Here is a 5,887-nt window from a genome sequence, read left to right on the forward strand (position 1 = left end):
CAGCATAGTAGCAGATATACTGGAGAAGCAGGTATACTGGCTGTTTGACTTTAATGTAAAATATTCTTTATTATTCTTGACAATCAAAAACAGGTTTCAAAGGAGTCACATACAGTAAGGTTGCATTTGTAGTTTTTTTGTTTTTGGAACATTTGGAGATAAAGTGATATGCTCAAGTGCTTATAGAGCCAGACCACTCTCAGCTGGATCACATTCCAATATTAAAGTATCTGAAATAAGATATTTCACAGACCTGAGCCTTTTTCACAATAGGTCATTGGTGTAGGCCAAGTAAATCTCTGTAGTGTCATAATGTGGGTTTCTGTTGAACCAATATGAACTCCTGAAGCTCGAAGTTTGCAGGTAAGACGACACTTTATTGCTCATGGCTGGACACGGACAGGGCACCAGGCAACCACACAAACACAAACAACATATAAGGAACCAGCAGGGAACAAAGGAAACAAACGGGCTTAAATACAAAACTGGACAGCAGGGGGAACCAATGACACACGTGACCAGACAATTAGGGGAAAACAGAACAGGTGCGGGCTTGGGGTGCAGGGGACAGAAAACAAAGGACTAGACCAGGCAAAATAAGAAAAACACAAACTCAAGAACTCAAAACACAAGCGGGTATGACATAGCCCCTCCCTTTAAGGGCGGATCCCAGACACCCACAAAACAAAAACAAAACAAACATCCAACCAGGGCGGGCGGAGGGGGCCTTGGAAGGAGGGCAAAAGTTCAGGCGGCTGGCCCGGAGGCCGTCCCCGGCTGACCCAGAGTTCAGGCGGCCGGCCCAGAGGCCGTCCCCGGCAGATCCGGCGATCAGCAGGCCGTCGACGTAGGAGCTGAGCAGGCCAGTGATGTAGGAGCCGATGATCTGACGGCCGGGACGGCGGGACCAGGAGAACCCACGGTGGAGCTCAGAGGCGTGGTGCGGAGACCGCTGGGACCTTCGGCGAGGCCGTGGAGATCTGCAGTGGAGCCACTGAGACACAGCAGAGGGTGCGTCCTCGCACCCCTCAGGGACAGGAACAGGAAGTGGAGACAGGTCCTCCACGAACTCCTCTGGAACGGGAACCAGGGATGGAGGCAGTCCATCCACAAACCCCTCACAGGACCAGAAACAGGATCGGGGTGTGGAGGCAGTTCATCCAAGAACCCCCCCGGAACTGGACCAGTAACAGGATTATGAGTCGGGAGCAGCGGTGGTGGCTGATCAGGAGCAAAGCCAAAACTGTGTTGAGCTTCAGTGGAGAGGCGGGTGGAGGAGGGAGCAGGAGATCTCCTCATAGATGCGGCGATTTCATCTAGGGCCCTTTGTCACTCGGCCTCGATGGTGTGGTGAATCCACGGATCAGAGAAAAAATCCCTCCTCGCCTCGAGCCAGTCTTGGAGGCTGCCAGCTATTTCCAGCCTTCTCCATGGTGAGTTGGGAGAGGTCACCAGGTGAAAAAATAATTTGGCCAGAACCACTCCCCTCTTGAATTCCCTCACCATTCCTCCCGTAGGCTGGTTCCTTCTGTCATAATGTGGGTTTCTGTTGGAAATTAGAATTTGCATCTTCAAAGTGTATTAAGAAATAATTTGTTGTGTGATAACTGTTTATTTTAATTATTTCTCACGGGTTTTCAAAAAGTTGATCACAACGAAATATTTTGCTGTGATTGATATCATATCCAATATCATTTTTATGATATTAATTTAAATAAAACCATGAAAAATATAAATACTGATCAAGAGTCCGAAAAAATTCATGTCTAACACCGGATGTCGACTCATTTATGCACAAAACTAAAACTAATGTAAATAATTAACTCCAATTATCTAAGAAGCAAGGCTTTATGGTAAAATACACATTATTTGCTGACTCAGAATGAAAGACTCACCTTCACCGCCTCCACCCTCCAATGACTCTTCGGTGCGTCTCCCGGCCTTCCAATCAGCATCCTGTCCATCTAATTTTCCATCCAATCACCTTCCGATGCCTTGCTTGTAAAGGAGCTTCTACCGTGTTCATCCTCGCTTGTCAGCTGAGCTCATCTACGACTCCGACGCCTCCTCGCACTGTTCGTAACAGACTCTCCTTCCTCCCCTACCGCTCCTAGGATCGCTTGCCTCGCTTCATGGCCCATTTCTTCCTTGTCTCAGCTCTGGGCAAGCGGAAAGCGCATCAAGAACTCCTACACTTCTCCTGCTAAGTCTGGCCGAGGTGGCCTTGCCTCCTCACCGGCTCCCGCCGCTGCGTCACCCGGGCTAGTTTCTCCAGCAGTTTCTCCTTCCATCTTCATCCCTCAAATCGATCATCCTACAAATTTACATGCTTCATTCATCTCGTTCATGGATTCCCCCCCAGCGCTCCACATCATCCCTTACTCACCTGCTGTGAGTTCGCCGCCATCTCGGCCACATCAGTATTTCCTCTTCCCACTCCAGCGTAGCTGCCTGCTCCTCGGCTCTTCCCACCGCCGTTCGCCCTTGCTAACGCCCGGCCTAGCTTGTCCTACCGAGGCAGCTTATTATCTGGTTCTTTCATTTTACCATCTCCCGAGGCTGTCTAAATGTATCGCTTCCTTTGATTACTTTCTGCTTCGTTTAAATCATCTCGTCCCCGGCTTTCTGTCCGAACTACTGCACCCTGCTGCCGGTCAGACCTCTCGGAGTTCCTCCGGTCCTTGGTCCCCAGAAGTGATCACACTCTCTATCTAACACTGGCTTAAAGGACGATTCTCAAACAGCTTCTAACTTTCTGCTCTTTTATTCTAAATTAAGCAGAGGAATGATTACAGAGATCAGCGCTGAGGCTCCTATCTCGGATCATCGCCGTATGTGAAAGGAGGTCACATGTAGTTTTATATCTGGCACTCCAAAGCATTAGCTGTGCACTCCCCTAGTGTTTATCAGTAGATTACATGTCACCATTGCGGTGTCAGTCTGATAGGTTGTGTTTTGGCTGGTGTCCATTCTTAATCTAGTGTACTGTGGCATTCTAATCAAACAGTTATCGGCTACTCCCTTTAAAAAACCCAGTGTCCCAGCCACAGGTCATTCATGTCAAACCTTAGGCCATTTATCCCCGTATGTGTGTTGATGAGTATTCTTATCCTTATGGTATCAATGGAAAAAATCAGCTATGCATAATATTAATAAAGTTTATTCCTAACATTTCTTAGGATCCTCTATTGGCGCCCACGGCCGCTTCTAAGCATTTCAGAGTCGGCAGCTGCTTAGTTTCACCCGAGCATAGAAATGTAGGATGACGATGAGGCATGGATAGGTATTAAATTTATTCTAACATGGCTGCTCATTTTTCATCAGTATCTCAAGTCCTTCTCAGCCTTAGCTGCATCCACCCTCGCTCAATCAAGAGCCTGCTTAGACTGGTGTGTTCTTTCCACTGACAATTTATCATCATGCAAGCCACCTTCTGATTCCTGCGGCTTTGTCGGCCATCAGAGCGCTCTTTTACAGCCTGTAGCATCCCGGTTTAAAATATGGTCTCTCAGCGGATGGTTCACAATCCTTTGGTTGAGGAGCCTTGCATGTGATCTCATTGTAAGATTTAAGTAAATATGCACAATATAAATACCTTTTAATTACTTAATCAACATGCTGCTTTTAACCTTTTTGCCTCATTACTTTACCATAAAATACATTTATCTTAAATTATTACAACCCTTTTGTCCTTGTCAATCTTTCTCTTGAGTGCTTTTACACCATTTCGCCATATGTACAAAATTGTACTTGAGCGACAAATCTTTGTCCATGACGCAGCTTTTAATATGTAAGCACTTATTTTGTCCGAAGCAGCCAGGTTTTTAGTTGACATGAAGAAAGGCTCGTCTTAATGGTCTTTGCCAAATGGCTTTGAGAAAGTCATTTTATTAGCAGAGTTTAGGTATAAATACATTTAGGTGTTTATCATCTGAGTAACAAGTTGAGATGTTTCCTTAGTGCATAGCTAAGAGATCATTGAACATTTCTTGTTTCTTCGGTCTGCAGCAACTAGCACCATGCTCCACCATAACCTGCGAACAGGTGGATATGACCTGCAAGGGGTGGAGTTAAGCAATGTGCCTCTCATTGGCTTCCAACCCTTATCTCCTGATGGTGGAACCCCAAGCAGCCAGTCAGGGATTATTATAATTATAATACTTCAACCTTGTTCTCTTATCAACCAGGCGCTAAAACTATTTCCTGTTTCAATATTCATCATAACTATCTTTTGCCGTGATGATTGTAAAGCACACTTTCTCTGTGCACATTGTGTTGGCGCTGCTCTATTCATTGGTTTACAGCACCTCCCCAGACTATTAGTTTCAACATGAGCACTAATCGCTCTACTGTCGCAGCAGAATGACAAACTCTTATGAAACAATCTATGAACAGTCCTTCTTAGTAAGGTCATTTACACAGACGTAGCTCCGTCTGTGGGGTTTAGGGGGTTTTCTCAGGGCAATTCTCACGCTAGAAGGAGCCCCATGTCCGCATCCTGGTTCCTCAAATATTTTAGGCAGGTCTTAGTTTAATGCATCAAGCCCCCAGCCAGTTTTCAGGCCATTCCTTCAGAATAGGAGCAGCCACTACTGCAGCGACCCAAGGTCTCATCTCAGCCGCTCTCCAGCATTGGGTCATTGGTCTTCTTTATCCATCATTGGCTTAGTTCAATCGTCATGTTTCCATTTTGCAAGACTCTTCCCTTCAGCACCTGCCAGTCATGTCTAATTTTCTCCCTCACTTTAGCTCACCTATGTTTTTCAAAAAGTAGTTCTCAATTTGTTTTGCCCTTCTTTAATTGGAGGCCAATTATTTCTTGTCTTTTCATGCTTACATTCAATTACTTTTATTCTCCTTCCTGCTTTTTACCTAGACGTTCAATTTATTCTCCAACCCCTACTAATAAATCTTTATTTTAACTTTATTTCATATCTTCATCTGCATTTCTTTTATGGCATTTTCAGCACTCCATAATTTTTCTGAAATTTCTTCATCTCATTTTATTTTTCCTCCTTTATCCAATCCTATTCCCCGTTTCATTTATACTTCTTCTCTTTCATTACCCTCTCATTTCCTGCCTTTATTCCTACATTACCTGTTCTATCTATTCTTTTGCTCAGCTGATCTGTTCATAGCTTTATTCCATATCTTTATTCGTAATCCTCTGCGGACTATACCTTTATCACGCATTGCCATCACATCATCTTGCTCTGCTCTCTAAGCATGTAATCATCATGCATTGCCAAACGGCATATCTCTCATGTTACTCTGCTCTCTAAGCTTAATCATCAAGCGTTGCAAACGCGGTATTTATATCGCCTCGCATTGCCAGCACGGCATATCTATCACCTTGCTCTGATCTAAGCATAATCATCAAGCATCACCAAAAATGGTATATCTATCACCTCGCATTGCCTAAACGGCATATCTATCATCTTCTTTGCTTCTCTATTATTTTCCTTGCTTCATAGCCTATTTACAAACTTCTCTTTTCTGCTTTAATCTTTCCTGCGGCTTTCGCTTCTCTCTTCCTTTCTTATTTTGTCCTACTCTCCTGATAGATGCCCCCTCTAGTTCTCAATTGGGCCTCGTCCCGGCATCGGCCCTTATTTTGGGGGAAAGACATCTCTATATCTAAGCCTTACAAATGATCATCTTAGCTTAGCTCATGTCATTCTCAGCATTCATGTCTTCCTTCCTCCCAGGTCCAAGAGCCAAAGAAATAACCCTGTAATTTTTCTAATTGCCATCCCTTTCTTTGTGAGTCTTTTCAGATTGAAATGGGAGTTTAGACAAAAATTCGGAATGAAAAACTCACCTTCACCATATCCACCTTCCAATGGCTCTTCTGTGCGTCTCCCGGCCTTCCAATCAGCATCCTGTC

The 5,887-nt window shown here is 44.7% G+C and overlaps 1 long non-coding RNA gene across 1 annotated transcript; it reads right to left on the reverse strand.

The window, feature by feature from the left end:
• Positions 1 to 356: 356 nt before the first annotated feature.
• LOC124866216 lies at positions 357 to 3,024 on the reverse strand. The gene is made up of 3 exons (XR_007037750.1): positions 2,387 to 3,024; positions 1,896 to 2,314; positions 357 to 1,546 (listed from the first exon to the last, which is right to left on the reverse strand). It is a non-coding gene; the product is annotated as an uncharacterized LOC124866216 (long non-coding RNA).
• Between the last annotated feature and the right edge of the window lie 2,863 nt (positions 3,025 to 5,887).

The sequence above is a fragment of the Girardinichthys multiradiatus genome, chromosome 3 (genome assembly GCF_021462225.1).
Source record: "Girardinichthys multiradiatus isolate DD_20200921_A chromosome 3, DD_fGirMul_XY1, whole genome shotgun sequence".
NCBI lineage: Eukaryota > Metazoa > Chordata > Actinopteri > Cyprinodontiformes > Goodeidae > Girardinichthys > Girardinichthys multiradiatus.